Source organism: Serinus canaria, chromosome 20 (genome assembly GCF_022539315.1).
Source record: "Serinus canaria isolate serCan28SL12 chromosome 20, serCan2020, whole genome shotgun sequence".
Lineage (NCBI taxonomy): Eukaryota > Metazoa > Chordata > Aves > Passeriformes > Fringillidae > Serinus > Serinus canaria.
The window spans coordinates 538,398-561,190 of record NC_066333.1 but is presented as its reverse complement, the minus strand read 5'-3'; the positions used below and the strand labels follow the sequence as shown (position 1 = coordinate 561,190).

General features: G+C 53.1%; 1 protein-coding gene across 5 annotated transcripts in view; it reads right to left on the bottom strand.

The window, feature by feature from the left end:
• CHD6 (chromodomain helicase DNA binding protein 6) overlaps positions 1-2,279 on the bottom strand; it is a 92,807-nt gene extending 90,528 nt beyond the window's left edge. For 4 of the 5 annotated variants that reach the window (XM_050982280.1, XM_050982283.1, XM_050982281.1 and 1 more), the window contains exon 1: positions 2,164-2,260. The gene's annotated coding sequence lies outside the window, so the exon portion shown is untranslated. Of the gene's footprint in view, positions 1-2,163 lie in introns of all 5 variants that reach the window. The other variant, XM_050982282.1, reaches the window with a different exon arrangement.
• Positions 2,280-22,793: the final 20,514 nt, after the last annotated feature.

Here is a 22,793-nt window from a genome sequence, read left to right as displayed (position 1 = left end):
AACAAGATCACTCCTTCTCAAAGTCCTCTCCTTGACTTCAGCTTTTGTTTGAAGAATAAAAAACATGTACTTTAACTCTGCTGCACAAGGCACACACCTACATTTTGACAGGATCCAGCTCTCCTAGTTACCGTGGTTTTCAGCTTGAAGCACTTCAGGGGCAACATTCAATGAGCTTCACCCAATGCTGTCACACTGCCCATCTCTGCAGTGAAGGCAGTGCAGCAGTACGTCCAGCACCCCTAAAGGACCTGCAAGAGCAGGCAGCTGTACCAATTCAGAGACACAGGCTGAATTAGCATTCCCATAAACAAATTTCTACTTTGTAGTGGAAGAGGAAGCAATTTTCAGGAAAGAAACCCAGGAGCAGCCCTAAACCAAAACCAATCCAGCTCAAGGCCAAAAGCCTTGGGAGAGAAACAACCTATTTACTCCAGGAAGATTGCTGTTATTGCTTCATACTTCAACAGTTTGACCAAAACTACAATTTCTCTGCCATGAGCACAGCAGAGCTCCTGCATGAAGGAGGCAAACAAGAAACAAGGAGAGACAAGACAGCACCCCTTCCCATACCATCACCTGAATAGGGCCCAAAAGCAACAGCAACACTTCACAACAGAGAAAATACTCTGAGAACTCAGTGTTTCCTCTCCTCCGGCAACACTCTAATCCAACTGACTCCACAGCACTTAAAAAGATACTCTGCAAATGAAGGGGTCAGGGATAAACATCTAACAAGATAATAGCATCTTTCTGCCCCCCAGGAGCCCTATACCAGGGAGGCCAGTGCCAGCTGAGGGGTACTAGAGGCTTCTGCCCAGTCCCATCAGACACTACACAAACACAGCCAACCATCTCCATCCGTCTCCCCTCGTTCTCCAACACCAACATTTGCTGCATTTCCTGAGCAGGAGGTAAACAATAAAAAAGACCGGGCGTTTGGCTAGAAGCATCACGACTCCCTGAAGAAAGAAAGCAAGCATTTTTCATAGCAAAATTACCAAAATACCCTAGCATATCAAAGGCCAGCAGCAGACCAGGCAGAACCAGCTCTGCGTGTGCTGAGGCAGCCTGCCTGGACCAGCGGTGCCCAACTTCACTGCGAGTTCAGTGTAGTTATCAGCAGACTAATTGATAATCAGAGGGAGACCCACTCTCAGGCGCGTGCACGCTCGTAGCAGCAACCCGAGCTGGCGATTTTGCTTCCTCTTCCCGTATTTGCATGCGTGTCTCTCACAGCCTTCATCCTACAAACCTCATCGATCAAGGCTAAAATCCACCTCCACCACCACTGAACGCCACTGGTGAGCCCAAGGGAACCCCACGGCGCGGCCACCGACAAGCAGCGGGCGCGATGACTGCGGCGAGAAGCGGCTCCGCTGTGACTGCGATGCCTCTGTTGTGACATGGCTGCGATGTCACAACTGATCCGCGTCTGCTCCGCGCGCAGCGGGACGGAACCGCGTTGACAGGGACGAGCCCGTGGCCCGGCGCGGTGGGAGTAGCCCTTCCACCGCATCCCCCCCACGACCTGGCTCGGCGGGGCCAGGCAGCGGGCGGCCCGCACCCCGGGACCTCCAGCGCGCAAAGGGATCCGCTTCCCCCCGACTGCCAACTTTAAAGACTTAATTATTGATCTTCTTGAGCACTGCAGCCGAGATGCCAGAGGGGAACTGCGCCCCGCGGGCGGGCTCCGATACCCCGCACCCGCGGAGGAGCGGGGGGGGGGGGGGGGGGCGCTTCCCCCTCCCTGGCCGGGAGGAGCCTTGGCTCCGCACCGCGGGGAGCCCGCCCCGCCTCCGCCCCCGGCCCCGCACACCCCGGGATCCGCCGGCGCTGCCGGGGGCGCCCGGCTCCGCGCTGCCGGCCTAGAGCCGGCGAGGCCCGGTCGGGGGCGAACAGCAAGGCCGGCGAGACGGGCCGCGGCTCCCCCGAGGTGCCGCGGCCCGGGGGGCGGGGGAGGGCGGCGCGGAGGGGCCTGGGGGCACCGCCGCCCCTCCCCGCGGCCGGAGCCATGACAGGGCCGGCGGCCGCCCCGGCCCCCGCCCGCCCCGCGGCCCGCGCCACCGCCGCCGCGTTCATTCATAGCGCCGCCCTGGCGCAGCCCCACCGCCTCGCCGGCCCCGCCAGGCGGGCGAACCCAAAGTTCAGGGCAGAACTTACCCAAAATGGCTCCGCAGCCGCCCCAACACAAACAGCTTTTATTTGGTGAAGTTTAGCCCAGCACCCAGCAAGGACACCCTAACCTCGCTCGGGCCCGCCCCCGCAGCGCGCCCATTGGCTGCCCAGAGCCGCGCGCCGCCGCCCATTGGCGGGCCCGCCCGTCAGCCGCGCGGCGCTCGCGCCAAGCTTGGCTGCGGCGCGCCCGCCGCTCGCTCCATTGTGCTCCTGTTTGCACCGATGAGAGCGCGGCGCTGATTGGTCGCGCCGCCGCCCCCACGCGCCGCCGCCCCGCCCGCGTGCTCCACGTCCGCCGAGCGTTGCCCGGATGTGAACGGGACCCGAGCCCCGCCCCGGGACCGGCCCGCGCTGCCCTACTGCGTCTACCTCGTACCCGCGTCGCGCTCCCTGCAGGCGCTGTCGCCCAGGCCCGCCGAAATCCTCGAGGTGCGAAGGCGCCCACGGGCGGCTCCGCGTGGAAGAATAGCGCGGGAGCGGCCTCGGAGGCCGCAGGCCTGGAACGAGGGAATGTCGCTCCCCAGAGGGGTGCTCCAAGAGATGGGCTGGGAGCAGGCTCGAGTCTCGGGCTATGTGACCCACCTCTCCAGGGAGAAACTTGGCATGGAGCAATTGGCAAGGTTCGGGTCCAGCACCAGTTAATGGCGAGCCAAGTCCGCCGAGGTGGGTTTTCCATTTGAATTCCTCACAACCAGACTATTTTGGGACGCCTGTTCCTGGTCACACAGTGTTGAGGGCTTTGCGCAGTAGCCACAGTCCCTCCTCCACCTCAGCACCCTGCAGCTGGACCAGCAGCACTCTCGTTTTAGTGGCCCGCAGTGCCATGCCTGCTGTTCTGTCTGAAAAGGTGGGAAAGCTGAGGAAAAGGAGCAGGGCTGGCTCCATCCTCCCTGCTGATGCAGCAATGCTGTGGCACCAAAAGGAGCACTGCTGAAGATAATTAGCTCTGCTGAGACTCAGACTGATGAACAGAGTACAGGGAAGTCCTCATGCACCCATACTGCATATGGCCTGGCAAGCAGTATGGCACAGCCCTATGCTGAAGCCCTGGACTGTTCAGCCCCACCTGGCACTGATGTCTGGTGCCATCTGGCTAGCATGTTCCCTTTATGCTTCCTGGCTTTCCGCAGAGCTGTAGAGCTCTTCCACTGGTCATGGAGATCAACTGGGTAACACCCAGCACTGGGCTGTGCTGGTGTCCCGTGTCCTCTGCATGCACCTGTCACTGCGCACTTGTAGATTAGGCACAGCCAAGGGCCATGGCTCCATCACAAAAGCTACACCCACCCCTTTCCTGGACTCCTTCAAGTCCCCCGCACAGACCAGTGTACTATGCTCTTCCCAGTGAAGCAGGTCTTCCTTCTCCATAGCATTCCCCTTTATCATTTCTTGCTTGCTTCAACGCACATCTCCACCCTCCGTCCTTTCTCCTTCCTCAGTCTGGCTCCTTGCCCATGTATGGCACTGGTGGACACTCCTGAGATCTCACATGTTCAAATTCTTTCTGCTTATAGAGGGCCAGCACATGTGAAAGATTCCTCTTCTGTGCCACCCCCTTTCCCTAGCCCTGCCTGCTCCTTCTCTAGCCCCCAGCCTTGCCTACACCTGATGTGTTCATCCTGCGCCAGGCAACCTTTGGCAAATTAACATCATCCTGTGCTGTATCGTCCTTCTATCTCCAGAGCAGCACTTCAGCCTCAGAGTGAAGAATGCTTAATTAATGGAATTAATTAGTACTTAATGACCAGGGAACCAAAACACCTTATTCGCTGATCAATCACTTTTTGCTCAGTTGGTCTCAAAAGGAGTGGTTCATTGCTGTACAAGTAATGCTGGCTGGAGCTCAGGCACAAACAAATTCCCTTGCCAGATTCACATGGCAAATATTATTTGGAAAGACATTGTAACACCTTTGTTACAGAATTGCAAAAGTTTTGATGGGACGGGACCACGGGAGGTTATGCCACGGGTTTCCGGAGGTCCCTTCCCAGCAGCGCATTGATGATCAGCCCAAGATGAGATCAGCCACGGCTCTGCCTACCTGAACCACAGCACTTTCCATGGCCAGACATCCCCCCCATTCACCCAGTGACCTCTGTCAAGGCTACACCATCCCAATATTCCACCTTAACCTTTCAGGACTTCATTGTTACTGCTCCTTAATGTATCACCAGGCCCTGCCAAGAAGGTTTTGAGTCCATCATCTTTGAAATTGCTTTATTGGTACTTGTAGACTGCTGTTGGGTTTCTTCACCAGGAAAAAGCAGCCCAGCTCCTCCAGCTGTATTCAAGGGCCCCCTGTCCCCACCTTGGTTGTCCTTCACTGATGTCTCTCTTGGCTTCTCAATTTTGTGTATTCCAATACTGGACCAAAAAAAAAAAAAAAAAGAATGTATGATTTTATAACAGAAACTCATCTGCCAGTTCAGTCTTAATCCAGGCCATGTCTGTTTATTATTTACAGAGTGGGATTGCTGTGTTTTAGACAAGGTGATTTAGAGAACACTTCCAGAGTCAGTAATTCGTTGTGCTTGCAACCCCCACACAGGACTAAGGAGCGTGCCCAATCTGTAGTCTTTCCCACCTGATCCCCTCACAAAGCCAGCATGAGCTTTGTTTTTGAGTGACCTCAGCATCCTTTGATGCCAGCACTAGACCTTCCCTCAGCCTTTCTGGAAAACAAGATTAAATCCTGAGTTTCACTGTTTCCAAATCCCCCTGGGCTCAGGTTGTAACCCCTGTGAGTGCAGCTGAGCAGAGCTGGGGTCAGGCATTACCTGGAACACAGCATTGCTGCCAGCACCCATCATTGTAGACAGTCTTTGGGATAACTCTCTTCTGATGTGAAGAAATAATAATAGTAGTTGTAGTTGTTGTAGTAGTAGTAGTAATAATAATCATCATCATCATAATCTGACATTTTATCATTTACAAATAGGGATTGTGGCAGTCTTCCCTGGGAAACCTCCCCTGGGCTCAGGATACTTCCATACTTCACTGCCCAGATGGAACTTGCCTCCTTCCAGTGAGCTCAGCCTGCCCTGCACCAGCATGCATCCTTACCTGCATCCTTACCTGCAATGTGCTGTCTGGACACTGCTGCCTACCACATGCACAAAGCATCCATTGCGGTCCTGATTTACAGGTGTCCCCCACCCTGAAAGAGAAATTCATTACTGTTATGTACTTCCCTTGAAACCAATGTTACTTGGAATCAGGAAAAGCAAAATGCAAACAAAGGTGGTTACTCCCAGCATCAGCCATCCCCAGGTGGGTGGTTGTGACCTGTATCACGTTCCTTGTGTCACTGGTGCGGTGACTCTGCTCTAGCAGCCGTTGCGTGCAGCTCTGTGAGGAGCAGCAAGAGATGAGCTGCCACCAGGGGCAGGGGACCTCAAACATCACATGCCACTCACAAATGTCACTGATTTTTTCAAGCTCAGATTTTGCAGCAGAAGGTGCAGCCTCCCCCCAGGAGCGCTGTGCTGAGAGGTACCGCAGCTCTGTGCCGTGCCTGCAGACAGTGCCAAAGGCGCTGCATGTCCTGGCCAGGAGCCCCAGAGATTCCAATCCCTGCTTAAGATGCAGCAGCACTGTGGATTGCCCCGGCAAACCTCGGGGCTGCAGCGCTTTGGCCAGGCAGGTACGTGTGCCCACCTGGCACACGCAGGTCTGGGCAACCCTCAGGCACCCACAAGCACAGTGCTGGGTATGCCACCACAGGGACAGGCCCTGGCAGCTGCCGGGGCAGCTTTGGCAGCAGAAACAACAGAGTCCCTCGAGGCTGAAGACATGCCAAGTGTTTCCAGGCTAGTCTCAATTCCTTACAGTCTCATCCCGGAGATGCCTGCATCTCTGCCAGGGCAGGCTGGGTTTCTTTGAGGGCAAAATGAGTGGTAATCTCCCATCCTGTGACACAAACCCAGGGAGATAAAGGTTTCTCTGTGGATTCTTCTCACCTGGGATCAGGACAGGTTTTGGAAGCTGGCTGAAGAGACAATTAAAGAAGCAGCTAACTGCTGTTAGCCATAGGCACCTTGTGGTAGAGGGATGCAGGGTTTTTCCAACTCAGTAAATTAGTCTCAGCTGCTGATGTAGCAACCCTTGGCTTGTTGTGGCCATCCATATGTTTGCACATTTCAGAGCATACTTTACTTGCCCAGTTCTGGGGACGCTGGTGTGTATCCGATGGCTGCCTGTGGTCTCCTGCAAGCCAGTAGCTTTGTTGGAGCTCTGGAGCTTTTACATAAAGAATCATCTTGCCAGGCTGTAGCATTTGTCCCGGCATAAGGATCCCTCAGACCCTTTCTACTGGGCATCTTCCCATGACAATGAATGGCCACACAGCACCGGGTCCAGGCTGGAGGGGAATCTTGGCTCTCATTGCCACCAAGGTACTCTGTCTGACAACCATCCTGGTTTTCCAGTGAAGGTTGGAAGGAACTAAGGACCAGGAGTCCTAGTTCTCCCATCCGTCTTTGATGAACCATTCATAAAGCGAGGCAGAAGGGTATATTTGTCCAGAAGCTGTCCAGAAGCTGTCCTGCAGACTGTACAGTGGATACACAAGATAATTTCTGAATGAACCGTAAATGAGATATGTTAAGATGTACACCAGCACACAGTGCTGGTTTTACTGTATGCTTCTTCTCTAGATGCAGTTTTTAATAGAGATTGCTTATGCTGGTAAAAACTTGGGCAAAACCACTGGAGTTATTGTGCTGAAGTCATCAGCATGAACAGACCATGTCCTGGCCATAGCACAGGGTCACAGCCAGCCCCAGCATGCTGCACCTGGCAGTCAGGTCAGTTCAAGCATCCTCAAGCATACTCTTCCCATACACACCACAGGCGCAATCAGAAAGTTCCAATCTGTCACTTCAGACTGGAGTTTGTATGTGACAGGACTGTTGGGCTGCTCAGCCTCTGCTCATCTGCTACCTCCATATGGGCCAGGGGGTTTGTGCACATATCCCCAGTACAGGAGTCCTGTGTCTGGGAACCAGACATAGTGCAGAACCATTTCAGGGTCTGGAGATGCACGTGGTCTCTGGCCTGGGGTTCAAAGGGAGGGACAAGGAGTAATTACCAGTGGTCACATAAAATCATGTCTTTTAGAGCAAAACTTGATGTATCTGGCTCTCTGCATAAACAAGCCCCATTAAGGTGATTCAGGAATATCACAGAAGTCTTTTGATTTGGGAAAAATTTGCTCTGCTTGAAGTGAAAGTCAATTCCTTTGGAAAATGCTTTGGCTAAAGCTACCCCTGCCTACATCAATCATCTCACACCCTTGAAGGGGATATTTTCTAAAACTGGGTATCCATGGGCCCATGACCCTATCCCAGACACAGGGAGAACGACTTGTGACCCAGCACCCAGTAAGGCTTAGCCATGGCTCTGCAGAGAGGCTTCACAAAGATTTACCAGCCCTTGTTGCTCATGCTGCTGCATCCCAAGAGCAGATGCACCCCTGCTGCTTGTGCTGGTGGCCCTCCCTGTGCACAAGTCCCTTGGCTGTTGTCATAGGTCCACTTCAGCAGTGGAGGAGTCAGGGCCATTTCAGAGATGGGAGCCAGGAAATGGAGATGGAGGCAGTAGTGAAAGCATCAGTTGTATTCGCAAAGGGCTTTTGGGAGGATTTGCTTGGGAGCACTTGATAGTGGGCAGTGACCCCCCAAGCTGCCTGGTCAAGGGGGACATGTAGGTCCAGCCACCACCTCCAGCTGGGTGCCAGCTCAGCCCCTGCCACACTGCAAAGCAGGTAAGAAGCAGAGGTCAAATGCCTGTGGTGATTCAAACTTGAGGATGGAGCTGCTCTTGCAGCCCTTTTCACCAGCTTCAGCCACAGTTCCAGCCATATCCAACACAGCAGGAAGGAGAGGGAGTTCCTCTGATGCTGCAGCACTTCTCCTTCCCTTCTCTGCTGTTGCAGCACACCTATGCCCCAGTGAAACACAGAGCCTGCAGGCAGCTGGAGGGGAGGGATCAGATTTTAAAGCTGCTGTGAAGCCCGTGAGCAGCCATGAGTAATTAACCATGTCATAAAGACAGAATTCAACATGTTCCAGACTGGTGTGGCAGAGTGAATTAGGACAGAGTGAGGTCCAGTGTGAGATCTGAAGAGGACTCCAAACCCAGGTGAGGTGCTTGGACACATTTGGGGCACTACAGGACGCCCCAGCTCCAGGGTTGTCATGGCCTGATCCTTGTGAAAGCTTCCACGTGTCAGGTGCCCTTCAGGGGAGCCAACAGCAAGGAGCTGCTCCATGGGCAGCTGAAGGGGTGACCAAACTGTGCATAGGATTGGAGGTGCTCCAGCCCAGATGCCTCTTGGCCCTGGTTTTGCTTGTTGCCTCGGGGGTTATCCTGCCTGTGTTCCCTCTGCCCAGCTGTGGCAGAATCAGTCAACCTCCAGCCTGGGCAGGAGACCCCCGTGTTCCCTTGGCCTTGGTCTAGGGAGTTGGCAAGGTAGGCTGCAGCTGGAAACTCCTCATTCAAGAACAGAGGTTTCTGTGGATGTGGTTATTTGAAGAAATTCCCTTGTCCTCAAGAGCTTCTATCAGATAAATTATCTGATTGTTGTTGTCAATTTTCCTGTGGGATTATTTGGGATTATTAAGTGGTCTCCTGCTACTGCAGATGATTGATGTCAGGGAAGGTGGGGTGCTGTGCACAGGGCTGTCACTCACCCTGTCCCTACGTGAGCCCTGTGCTTTGTCGGTGCTGTAAACCTGGGGTCTGTCCAACGCTGCATCCTGCTCACAGCAAGGCTGTAAGATTATGATGGCTCACACAGAGAGGACTTGTGAGCCTCCTTCTCCACAGGACCCTCTGCCATGGGAGGCTGTGCCACAGGGCTGTCCCCAGAACACAGTATCACAGCCCACCTTATCCTGCAGGCAAGCATGGAGCAAAAATTACACATAAAACTTTAAATCTGTAAAGAATTTATACTTAATCTTTTACTGCTGCTCTTCTGCAGCTGCAGTCCTGGACTGAGGAAGAGGGCTGGGCAGGCAGCTGTGGTGTTCTGCATCCTCCTGCACTGTGCTGTACCAGCCCTGTGGACCCCATATGGTGCTACCAAGGTCAGCTGTGGTGGCAAAAGCTATCATCTTCATCTGGTCTGACCTAAACCCAGGGGCACTTTGTGCACAGCAGCTTTACTTAGATGGAGGAAGATCCACCTTCAGCAGTTTCCCAGTGACATCCCCTGGACATAACTGTTTGTTTGAGTTTTGTAGCCATTATTACTTTGGAGCTGCCAGCTGGGAGGTGCTTCTGAGCATTCCTCCAATTAGTGAGAGTGAAAGGTGCTTAACATGCTGCTTTTCATTAGCCAGGTCCCTGAGCATCCATCACCATCATCCATCTGTGTGAGCTCTGCTCATCCAGTATGTGCAACTAAAGCAGAGCCATCAGCCATCACTGCCCCTGGACTGAGACAACAGAAATTATTTGACAAATTCAAATTACACAGCCCTTTTCTCTATAAACGCTGTTTCTCACCTGGCACATTTTCCTCTCACTGTCCCCAATGGATTTTGCTTCCAGACAGGTTTCCTCACCAGGCTCCTCTTTCCTCAGGTTCCCATTGAGCACCCAGTATGGCAGGGAGTCTGCCGCCCACATGAGCTTCATCTGGTTTGTTTTACCCCAACATTTCATTCCTATGACTTCTCTACCTGTCAGTTCCTGGGGGAAGCTGGTTTGATATCCTCAGCACCAACCTCTGTGGCTCTGTGGGATGGTGACAGTGGTGCTCCCGTGGCCCATATAGACCCATTTAACCATTTAGGTCTCTTGTCCAGTTCTACCTTTGCTTCTTCACAGGCCAGAAAGACAGCTAGGTCCCTGCTGTAAACGTTTTCCACATGCTTGTGCCCAGAAATGGTTAAATCCTGGAGACAAGGGAGTCTTTGGGACCAGCTAATGCTAATACCAGGTAATACCATGCTGTTGTGGACCCGGCTCTCTCAGAAACCTCAGCAACAGAGCCTCCAGACCATTCTTCTTATGACTGGGAAGATTATTCCCACTGCCTATCTTGATTTTCCCTGTCATAATCTAAGCCTGATTCTATTTGTGTTATCTGGCATGGGCAGATTCCTTGTTGCAGGAATAATTTACATTCCAGCAGACTGCTGCTGCAGCCCCCTTCACTCCCTCCTACCAATTAAACAGTCCCACATTTCCTGTGTTTTCTTGCAGTCATGTTTTCCAGGTCTCTGACATCCTTATCTGGATCCTCTCCAACCAGCCCAAAGGGCAATGTCCACACATAACTGTCTTCTCCAGCCACTGCTTCCAGCAGTGCTGTGGAGAAGGGCAGAGCTGCCTCCAGCAGCCCTACAGCCTTTCACAGTTACACATCCCAGCATTGTGCTTGCCCCTTTTTTTTGCTGTTAGTCCCTTGCTCTGCAGTAATTAATTAACATGTCAGTCCCTCCCCCAAAAATTGCTTCTTGCAAGTGAGTAATTTCTTTGTCTGTACAATGTGTGGGCTGTGCTGGGATGCTGCTTTTATGGGGCTGTGCTCCATGATGCCCTGCTCCCCAAGCCTGTTTATCTAATTTCTCAGTGAAGTGGTGTATAGGGAGAGTTGGGGTTAGGAATCTGCCTTTCAACATAATCTCCACACTTCCTATCTTCCTACTGTGCCTGCAGTTGTGTATCTCATGATCTCACCTGCTGACAGGTGAGATCATGAGATACACAACTCAGCCACATCCTGGAGCCTGAGCTGGGACCAGCACTTACTTCACACCAGGGTTAGTCCAGTTATGATCTGCTGCTTGCTGCTGAGATGTTTTTATGGACCTGTGTCAAAGTCTTCTGAACATCAAGCATACATACTGTGTTTCATGTTTTCTGTCAGAGGAGAGAACTAGACCAGGTTTGCCACAATTTCCCCTGAGAAGCTGGAGTTGGCAATTACTCCCCAATGCGCTGGCATGCAGGGTTCCAGGCTGCTTTGCTGCTTATCCTTGTGTTTCCCAGAGGTCTAAAGCAGCACTGAGCACTCAGGTTTCTCCTCTTTTTAAAAAATCACACACCCTTCTGCTGTCTCAGCTCCCCAATCTTGCCCTCCTGCTCGCAGCATTCCTGCTGTCTGCTGTGCCTCTATCCACATAGGGCTGCCAGACCTGGCCTGCCTGTGCTGCTCTGTCTCTCCAGGCTCCCCAGCCCTGTTCTTGGCAGGATTGTTGCCTCTCACTGGTGCTGACTGCATTCCCTGGCTGGTCCAGGCTGAAGCACTGAGACTGTGAATGCTCTTGGCACCACAGTATCCATCATTTCCCATTCCACCCCAGAGCACTAGCCCTGACTTTGCCTGTCCTCTTCCTCACCATGTGCTCTCACTGCCTTACCTGCTGAATCTTTTCGCTGTTCCTTTTGGCTTTCTTGATCTTACCGTCTGAGTAGAGGCATTTACTCTCAAAGCTGCCTGCCTGCTTCCCAGTTGCTCCGGAGTTTGGAAAGAGCATGGGATGTTCTCCATCCTGATATGGCCTTTGGTGTGGCTGTTGCTCTGGTGTCCCGCAGCTTCTCTTCAGCTGGGCTGGTGAGCTGTGAACAGCATACATGGCCAAATTCAGGGGGGGTGGAGATGTAGAGAGGGGCAGGGCAGCACCAGCAGGATCAAAGAAATTGCTCTAAGAACAAGATTTTCCCCATGAGGGTGGCTAGACCCTGGCCCTGGGTTCACAGAGCTTTGGGCTGTCCACATGTGGAGCTATTTGAACCATACCTAAACAAAGTCCTGAGCATCCTGAGCTCATACCCCAGAGGTTCCTGTTCCCAGTCCCAAACTCTAGCCCTTTCCCCTCTGCAAGACAAGGAGTTCTTTCATGTCTGGGTGGCATTCATCCCACTGTTTTTCCCCCACAATCCACATCCACGCCCCAAGGTTAGAAGCAAAGCTATAGCCTTTCTCTTCTACTGGCCTTTTCTCAAAGAAAAAAAATCCGTTTTAAAGCCTTGGGAGTGTTTTCTGGACAATCTGTCCCTGCTGTCCTGGTACCACACTAGCTGCTTGGGTAGGGACATTCTCCATTATCCTGATGTCCTGGGTTTTGGGTGAGCCTGGCAATTGCCCATGGAAAGCCCCTCAGCTTGGCAGGACAGCATCCAGGTTCCTGTTGGATTGCAAGCCACATGTATCAAGCCTTCCTATACAAAACAATACATTTCCCCTTAGTCCTCTGCTTGTCTTTCCAGAGCAAGCTTCATCCTTCTATATTAATATTCCAGTCATGAGCCTGAGTGCACCAAGCCTTTGTTATGCCAATTAAATCATAATCATGATTGCACATTTAGACTTCCAGCTCCTTTTGTTTATCCCTCTGGAGGGCCCCAACAGGGTGGGCATCCAGTAGGCTGACCCCTGTTCTCCTCTGTGCCCAAGGGCTGTGCTGGGCATGCCACATCCCTCACAGGTCTCCTGTGGCTTCTGCAGGCTGCATGTGTGCAGCTTCACACGTACCCATTTGCTAGGGCAGCCAGTGGTGCTGGGGCTGGCCAGGCTGGCATCCCTTCCCCTTCCATCCAGGCGCCAGGAGGTGAGTGAGGGTGGCCAGGGAGGAAACAGGGCATGGGGGAGCAGTGAGTACCCAAGCTGGGCTCTGAACAGCATCCATCTCCTTGTAGCAGCCCCAGAGCTGCTGGGGGCAGCTTTGGGCAGGGGTGCCACTGGCTGGGAATGGTCTGCACTGCAGGCATCAAGGCAAGGAGCTGGTGGGAGGGACAGGACTCCTAGACCCCTCTGTGCTGGCTGCAGAGGTGCAAGAAAGGGGTCCATGCGTCCATGTGGATGTGAGTTCAGCCAGCAGCAGAGCACCAGAGGCAGGAAAAGCCATGCTTGAGTTATTCCAGCTGCAAGGCTGTGCTTGGACATTGTTAGTATCTGGTGTAAATCCAAGTTCTAGGCATACTTCCCAAGGGTGTGAACCCTCTCCTGGAGCTTTGTGCTTTGTCATTAACACTGGATGGAAAAACAAGCCCACTCAGCACTGCCTGGAGCAGCCTCAACCAGCAGGATGCTCCCTGCCCACACCACTCCAGTGCATCCCGTGGATTTAAGGCACAGCCTTGCTCAGAGGTACCAAGTCCTTGTTTCCTGGAGGCAGACCAACTCTCAGCAGAGCCCAGGGAAATCAATAGTGCTAAGGAAAATGAGCTCATTAAACAGCCATCAGCTCAATGCGAGGATCCTCCTGTCTTCCCGCTGCGTCCATACAGCTATTGCCTGTATCTGGCCAGAGCCAAGCCCAGCTGCCAGGCTGGCAGCAGGAAGAGATGTTCTTGCTGGGCTACCCAGTATTCCCAGCTCTCATGTGGGCACTGGACTTCCCTGGCCTGGCAGGAGTGAGTGGGGCAGCTTTTGGGAGCTGTTCATCTGGAGCAGTCCAGGGCAAGGGTCAGGGCCAGGCACCTGGCACAAGATTTGCCACTGGCCTTACCAGACCCCCAGGCACAAGCGGCATCTTCCTACCACAGGGGCCCCTGGCTGTGAATGCCCCTCTTTGACCAGTACCTTGTGAAGAAGCACAAAGCTTTTGGGACTCACTGGCCCTCCAGGAGAGGAACACAGTTTCCCTGAGCATCGCCCCAGCCAGGCTGTTTCCACAGCTCTCCGGGGAGTTGTTTTTTTTCCCAGGGGGTGTAAGCTAATAGGGGTGGGAGCAGGGAGCTGGGAGGAGTGGGTGGCTTGGCCACAGAGGACCAGGAGCTGCAGAAGCAGAGGCAGAACAAGGTTCTTTGCTCTGCAGTGAGGGGATAAGGAACAAGGGGCAGACACTGGGACAAGCAAAGCTCAGGCTGGGGCTGGCAGATTCCTGTGTCCCATGAGTTATCCTGCCATGCTCCAAGTGAGGGTCTCCACTGAAGATGAACAGAGCAGGAAACAAAGAAATTTTTTAAGGTCTGTGCTGGAGCTGAATACTGTGGGATAGGGAAGTTTTCTTTTTGAAAGCAAAACTCAGTTTTATTTTCCTTGACACAACAAAAGAATTCCCTACCTTTGGATATATCACAGCAATACTTAGGGAACTAAAAAAAATCCATTCCTTACCATTTTGTTACAAACCCTGCTGAACCAGCACAATTATTTAGTGGGAATTAATGTTACTGACTATTTCCAGTTCCCTATGTAGGCAGAGGGGTGGGTCCCACAACAGACAGTCACCTGGAACAGCACCCCAATGCTTCCTGGCACTGCGCAGCCCTAGCAGGTGTGTGATGTGGCCCTGGAGCATCAGCTGAGTGATGGGGAAACTTAGTTAGGCAGCAGCCAGGTGTCACTAAATTTTGTATCTACCACGTCAAGGGCTGCTGCTGCTGTTCCTGAAACACTGACAATAAAACAGCCCAAACCCAAGAACCACCAGGGTGTCAGTTCATTACTGAGTCCAGTGCTGGCATGAAGGCCCCCACTCATCCTGATTTGTCCCTTGCTGTGACAGGAGGAGGACAAGATTTATTTAGGCCCAAAACAGGTAAGCTGTGGGGGAGGAAGAAAAAAGGAGCAGAGCAAGACAGAAGCCAATAAGAAAAACTTCAGGCACATATTTTTGGGGCAAAAATGTGTGTTTCCTGCAGGACCGGTCAGGCAGGTGGGAAGGAATAGGGGCATGAGGAGCAGCCATTTCCAGCAAGTTTCAGCAAGAACAAACTTCAGGGGAGTGGGAGGGAGGGTCTTGGACTGTGAGTGTGCTTTGGGAAGCCTCCGGTACCCTTTCAGGCTGAGAGACCCTGAAGAATGACCCCAGCCTCAGCCCAAGGTTGTAGCACATGCAGGAGAGCACCATGCAACACTGTGAGGGAGGTGACTCTTGGCATTGTCCCCAGCTGTCACCCTGCCCCACCACTTGCCAAAGGTGCCCCCATCTTCCTTGCCCCCCTAATCCCGGGTGACCCTGGCTCCTGTGGCTGTGCAGGAGGGAATGGCATGCTCTGAATCAATATTAGCTTGTCAGCTGTGTCCCCCTGCCCTCAAATACTGGTGGCTTTTACAGCCATTGCCTGGCTGCTCGCTGGGGCTCTTGTGGCTGTGGGAGTCAGTGCACTGGGTCACCTCAGCAAGCAAAGAGCAGCCCCTTGGGACATCCACAGTGCCCAGGGCAGCCTGGCATTGGCCACCCCCCAACAGCCACACTGTCCCCTCCCCATCCCCACCCCCCTGGCTCTGCTTTTGTACCCCTTTCATGGCAGTCATCAGCCATAAAAGTTGCTTTGTATCCAAACGGCCAACAACTGCTTAGGGAGGGAATCAATGCTTAATTAGACAAAATTACAAAGAAATTTATTTTCAGAGTGACAGCACATCTGGCCTGATGTGAATTCCTCCTCATTGGGGTGTTATTCTGCCAGGAAAAGGGAGCTGCTTCAGTGCTGGGTTTATGCTGGCACCAGGACATAGCTCAGCAGAGTTTTGCTGCAACAAGTTTCTGCAGAATGAAGACAGGTACCCCATGTCCCCAGTGACCCCAGCCTTGCAAGAAACCTGCATAAGATGGATGTGCATGAGGGCTCTGGACCAAATAACTAATCTCATCCCCAGGGTAACCCAGTCTGGAATTATTCTGGAATTATCAGGAACAGCAGCACCAGCCACACTTGTGGTGGATGTGAGATTTAAGGCAGAACTCTGGTATTTTTAAGGGAAAACAGCTCCTGGCAGAATATGCTGACCTCCCAGAAAACCAACCATGTTCTGGGCTTCTTTCCCAGTAGCATAGGCAGTAGGTTTGGGGGGATTCTCCCTCTCTACCCCACTCAGGTGAGACCCCACCTGCAGAGCTGCCTCCAGCTTTGGAGTCCCCAACACAGAGAGCACATGGAGCTGCTGGACTGAGTCCTGTAGGAAGTCAGGATTTTTCCTTTCTCTTAGGGAATTTTCTCCCATATGTTGCCTAAGAGATGATAATAACCAGTACTAGAGACTAAAGAAGTGGCCAAGATGGGGGAAGGGGTGCAGCTGGCTGCAGACACTTAGCTGGGGGCTTTTTTCTTGGGAAGGGCAGAGATACTGCGGCATTTTTGGATGGGGAGTGAGGGGCTGGGCTCACCCCCTCACTTGCTCTCTCTCGCTCTTGGGATCCAAAGGGAACAGTTGGGTAGCTGCTAACACGGGGAAAATTCGCTGCCACCGCGGAGTCAAGCCTGTCACTGCTTCTTCCTTACCGTGGGTGAACCTCTGCTTGTACGGGCAGCCAGAGAACTGGGACCCTATTAACTCCCAATCCGACTGGAAAAGACCCTCACCATCTACTCGGGTGCCTCAGGAGAAAAACCTAGGCCTCCAAACCCTTCCCCCTTCCTGGAAGGAGCATCTCCCCAGCTGTGTGTGGCAGCTGCTTGCAGAAACTCGGCTGCCACTTCCCAGCCCTGCAACTTTTTGCTGCTGCCTCCTGCCGCTGCCTCAGGCTTTTTCACCACAGTCTAACCCTGTGTTGGCCTGATTCTCGCGGCTCCTGCTACAGCTGCGGAATTTTCTCTTACATTTTATTTGTCACCCTGGGTATGCCCACCTCTGCTGTTCCAGCTGCTTCCGAGGTTCCTGCTGCAGTCCATTTCAGCAGCCGGAGGCACAGCAGGACCAGCCGTCCCTGAGGGTTCCAAGGAAGCCCCTTCTCCATCCCTTCCGCCAGCCTGCCCGCCATTGCCGAGTGCAGAGAGGTGGCCGAGCTCGCGCCACAGCGCCCCCTGCAGGCCCGGGGGGATCATCACCCCACCCTGCCCGGCCAGGAGCCAGCAGCGCCCCTGCTGGCCGTGCCCAGAACTGCACCGCAGGGGAAGGTGCCTGCAGCCGGGACAAGGCGGCCCTGGGGCTCTGCGTCTGCTCGTCTTTGCTGCTGGGCTTGGGGTTTGTTTGCCATGGTATACACGCACACGCCAGTAAGGAACTGCTATTCCTTTCCTCCTAGCTTTGCCTGAAAGCCCTGTCATTTCAAAGTTATAATAATTCAGAGGGAAGTGGGTCATATTCTCCACTCCAAGGGGGAGTTCCCACCTTCCTTGACAGACACCCGTCCTTCAAACCAGGACAGTCCAGGTAAGAACACAAAGATGCTCTAAGGGCTGGAGTCCCTCTGTTCTGGAGCCAGACTGGGAGAGCTGGGGATGTCCACCTGCAGAAGAGGAGGCTCTGGGGAGACTTTAGAGCCCCTTCTGGTGCCTAAAGGGTCTCCAAAATATCTGAAGAGGAACTTGGAACAAGGGCCTGGAATGCCAGGACAAGGAGGAATGGCTTCCCACTGCCAGAGGGAAGGGTCAGATGGGATACTGAGAAGAACTTCCTTGTGAGGGTGGGCAGGCCCTGGCACTGGGTGTCCAGAGAAGCTGTGGCTGTCCCTGGATCCCTGGAAGTGTCCAAGGCCAGGTTGGGTGGGACTTGGAGCAGCCTGGGATAGTGGAAATTGTCCCTGCCCAGGGCATGGGGCCTGTACTATATAATGTTGAAATGTCCCTTCCTACCAAAATCAGTCTGTGATTCTGTGTTTCCATAAACACTGCCGTGGGCAGGGCTGACTAGGGCTGTGCAGAACTGGGCTCTGTCCTCCCTCTCCCTTTTGAAGCATGAAGCCAAAGGCTGAAACCCATCCTGTCCTGGCTGGGACCTGCAGCCCTGTGTTTCTGACAGCCACTTTCAAACTGTGATTTGAAAAGAAAACTGCTCCACATCCTTGATTTCCCCCTCCCAGCAAGACAAAGCTTTCCCCTGTGGTTTTTTGCCTTTGTTTTTTTTTTTTAAACTTCCCTTATCATTATTCCTGCTTATTCCTTTTTCTCTTTGACCCAGGGAGGTTCCCCTTGCAGGGGACCAGGCAGGGACCATTTCCATGAGGCAACGCAGTCTGCAGGGGGTCCTGGTTAAGCTGGAGGGGCGTGTGAGTGGCTGTAGGACTGGGCTGACCCTGTTTGGACACGCTCAGCCCCAGTGAGGAAACTCTGGGTCTAGGACAGGCCAGGAGCTTGTTATGACCCATCTCTAAGGCAGGGTAAATTCTTGTTAATAAATCCCTTGGAGTGAATTGGAGTGAAATAACACTTAATGACTGTTCCAGATTACAAGGCAAGATGTATTCTATTACCACCTGTATGGCAGTGGTCTGGTGTCAAGTGGGCAATTTCTTCTTATCTCTCTCCCTGAGTGATCATAGCACCGAGACATCTGCTGATAACAAGCTATTGAATCACATGACTGATAAGAACTGTAACATCCCATTGTGAGATGCTCCGCCCAGAGGGAGGAGCCAAGCATTGCTACCCAGATATAATCTGGAGATTCTGACACACCAGCACGGCTTTTCTGGATTCCCCAGTGGAACAGCAGCTGCTTCTACTTCCACTGATCTGCAGAGGAAGAATACCCCCTTTTCTACAGGACCCCCTGCTCCAATAGAACCACTCCTGACGCTTCAGGAGGACTGCAGCCACTTTTCCAACTGGACTGCTACCAACACCCTGACCAACAGGGTGTCAGGTTGAGTTCTGACTCTTTCAGTGTTGTTCTAGTGTTTTGCATTGTTTTATTTTATCCTTTTATTTTTTCCCTTCCCTATTAAAGAACTGTTATTTCCTGCTCCCATATTTTTTGCCTGAGAGCCCCTTAATTTAAAATTCATAGCAATTCAGAGAGGTGAGGAGGGTTTGCATTCTCCATTTCAGGGGAGGCTCCTGCCTTCTTTAGCAGGCACCTGCCTTTCCAAACCAAGACAATGACCAGTGTATAAAATAGACAGGTTTGTTTTTTAAAAATTTAGTTGTAGCAGAAAGGTAGTAGATGGCTGATTTTGGTTTTCCTATAAAAGTATAAAAATAACACGAAGTATATATATGAGCAAAAGAAAGAGATGGAAAGGACAAGAGTAGATGGTGGAGAGGACAAATATCACCACCTGAGGGTCCAGTGAGGAGACTTGATCACTGCAATTCCGATGGCTGTGGTCAGAGTATGGTCACAGATCCGTTAGGAGTGGAGGCTGTGAAACAAAAAGTCAGGTTATATACATCCAAACTGGTATGGGAATGCCTATATCCTTCTCCAGGGAGGGCATTCTTTATGCCTGATGTAACAGGATGGGGCACACACAGCTTTTCTGCAGGAGAGTTCCTGAAAAGAGTCCAGGGCTACTCGGGGATCCTTGGTGGTATTGCTCCCCCTCTGTTCATCTTGGCCACTCCTTGACTGCACTTCTGCACTTTTGCTGTGCTGAACAGGAAAATTGTCTCTAGAAAACTTCTTCCCAACCTCTGTAGGGCCCCCCTTTCCAGGCATATCCTGTTCCAACTTGCTGGTCATCAGTGCTTGAGGTATAACAATGCATGAACTCCACTGCCCAGGCTTCTACAGAGCTGGAGAAGTGCCCTGTGCTTATCCCAGCCACCATCCTACTCCCTTCCCAGCTGCTGCCACCAAAAAATGAGGAGCTTTCCTTGGTATGGAGTGGTCAGGGGTTTCTTAAACATGTCCATGGTGAACAGGGCCGAGAGATACTATTTTGGCTGTCCCAGGCAGTGCTACAGGTTGCAAACAGCCAGCATGGGTCACTGCCAGCTGCAGGAGGCAGAGGGTGGAACTCATGGGAGCTCTGCCCAGAAAGAGGTTCCCAAAGTCCATGGGAGGTTCCAACAGGACAGTTTTCAGGCTGTGCATGGAAACAAAGAGAGTGCTGGGTGAGAACCAAGGCTGGAGCTGTGGTGGGGGCAGCAGGGGCTGCAGTGCCTTGTGCCCACTGGGCTTGGCACTTGCTGGATACACTGTAGGGCTTCCCAGGATGCAGCTGGTGCTGGGTCTGCCAACATCTCCCTCTTCCCTGGGCACATCTGTCCCCAGAAACACTGGACAAGGGACAGAGTAGCTGCCAGGGGCAATGTTGTCATCGGAGGCTTCTCCCGCTGTCAAACTGATCACAGACCAGCACTGTCTTCAACAGCTGCTGGGCCTCCAGGGCAGGTGCCAGGCTTCAATGGCACTCAGGGGGCCTCAGGGACTCAAGGTTATGGGGCGATGTGGTCCTTTGAGGCTCAGGAGGTGCTTAATTCCAGTTCTTGCCCAAAGCAAGGTCACCAATGCAGTTTTGCTGAGTGGGCCGCCCATCTCCCAGGATGGAGCCTGTGCCACTGCAGGAATGCCCTCGAGGAGACATATCTTGGGCCTAGAGGCTTTGGAGTAGCTCTGTTGCGAGGAGGGGGCTCCGTGGGCTCCGTGGTTCCTCTGCTCCGGGCAGGCACAGCCCTGTAGGGGCTGGGCTGCTCCCTCTGCCCCGGCACACACCGTTGCTCCAGCCCTCGGAGGCTCCAGGCTGTGCCCGCGCTGCCGGAAGCTCCAGCCCGAAACGTGGCAGCTCTGCCAGGCTCCTGCTGCATCCCAGCCCTGCTCCGTCCCGCTGCCCCCAGGGCCCCAAATGTCCCGACCCCTCTTGCCCCTCGGTGTCCCGCAGCAGGCGGTGCCGGCTCCGTGCCCGCCGTCCCTCCGGTGTCCGCGGGCAGGGGCGGTGTCGGGGCCGTGACTCCACCGCTGCTCAGCCAGGGAGGAGCGGGCAGCGCCTGCAGCAGCCGGGGCCGGGCCCTGTGGCCCCTCTGCCCGGTGACTCCCGTGGCACCTTGCAGTTCTGCTACACGGAGCCGGTGCTCGGAGACAGGGACTACACAAACTCGGAGATCCATCCATGTGACAACAGCGTATTTTATCGCTGGGACCCTCTTTATATAGGGAGTTTAGATTTCCCAGGCTAAGACAAGTGGCTGGTTAAAATCTTGTCTCCGTCCAGCTCCTTGACCAGTGATAGCTCCACATTCTGGACTGAAAATGATCGGCTGAGGTCCCTGTTTGGGTTTGAACCCAACCTGTCCCTGCCTCAACCGACGACTTCTTTTACTTCTAGGCTGGTTGAGTTTGGAGGTCTGTTATGACCAAATTTATTTGGCAGCTACAGGCTATCTGCAACTGTGACACAATGATGCCTTCACTCCATCTCCAGCAGGAACCTCATCCACACCAGTGTGCCAGAAGTGTCCCTATGGCTGGTCCTCATCCTGTTCGTACCTCTGGGGTATTACAGGGCCATGAAAAGCCAGCTGCCTGGAGAGTGGTCCCTCCTTACATCCCAAATTCCCCACTGGAATAAATACAGCTCGTATTTATGAGCAAAAGGCTGGAGGGAGCAAAATCCATCCCTTGCCCATTGTGCCTGTACCAGGGAAGGGACCCTAGGTCCCAGAGCCAAGCTGGGAATACTAAACCCCCAACATCCACTGCTCAGGAGCCAGTGGGAAGTTGGGAAGAAGCTCCAGGAGCTCTTTAACAGGCATGTGACTGTGGCTCCCCAAATGCAGCAGCTCCTGCCTGTGGCCAGCACACAGATGAGCACAACGTGAAGCCCCCAGGGAGCAGTGGGGGGCTCTCAGCATCCCTCCTGCTGACCACCTGGCTCTCAGAGCAGGAAACCTCTGATGGAAGAAGCAGGAGGTTCCAAGGCTCCCTCTGCACCAGTGCTGCTGCCCCAGAGCCCCCATGGCTGCATGGCCAGCACCTGACAGGAAGAGTTTTTGCACAGCACCACAAATGGTGCCCACCCAACTGCTCCCAGACTCCCACAAGGTGCCAGGAGCAGCTTCACATGCTCTGGATGGCTGGAGCAGAGCTTGGGATCACAGGACACATCCTGAAAAGAAGACCCCTATGGAAGAGGAGTCTGGGGGCCAGCACCCCTACATTACACCATCCCCCACCTGAGCCCCCACAACCTTCAGCAGGAGTCCTTGGTGCTCCTGGCTCTCCCACCATCCCTGACCCCCCTCCCACTCGCCTCTGATGGCTGCTATTAAAATAAATTGACAAAATAAACCTAATTTGGACTGTAACTCTGTTTTCTCAACCTGAAAGGCGGAGTCCTGTAGTTGATCAGCAGCAAGTCCCTGCAGGCTCCTGCTGCTGGGGAAGACAGAGCCGTCACTGCTCTAATGAGTGAATTAGCTAATGAAAACAGTATTTAAAATAATCACAATATTTCTTTATTTGCATGTAAAGATGACATAATAAAAGATAATTAGCAGCATGTGAAACAGTTCTACTACTTAATTTTCTCAGTTTAGCTAATTAATTATCTTAGTAAAATGCATCATTATGGCTAATTTTAGAAAATCCAGCAGCTGCAAGGTCAGAGTAGGAAAAATTTCAATTTGTAATTGGAAGAAACATTAAAGTGAGTCAGATAATCTTTTATTAGATAATAATAATAATAATAATAATGAATCACACAGGCACATATATTAAGTACTTTAAGAGACAGAAAATGCACTGAATCATTTAATAATGTCATCAAACGGGCTTTGTTAAGGGCTGCTGTTGGAGCCTGAGGGAACTGTGCCCTCAGCCCTGCCTGAAGGAACACATGGCCCAGTGCTGGCTTGGGGATGCCTCTGTCAGGATGGGGCTGGAGCACCGTGGAGGGTCTGCCCTTGGCCCCCCCCGGCTCTCTCTGCCCTCAGCCTGTGCCAGCAGCACCCCAGGGCCTGGGAAGGAGGGTGCCAGCCAGGGGAGTCCCAGCAGACCATCCTCCCTCTGGACTGGATGGGAGGGCTGGGCAGGGACCCCCAGGGCTCAT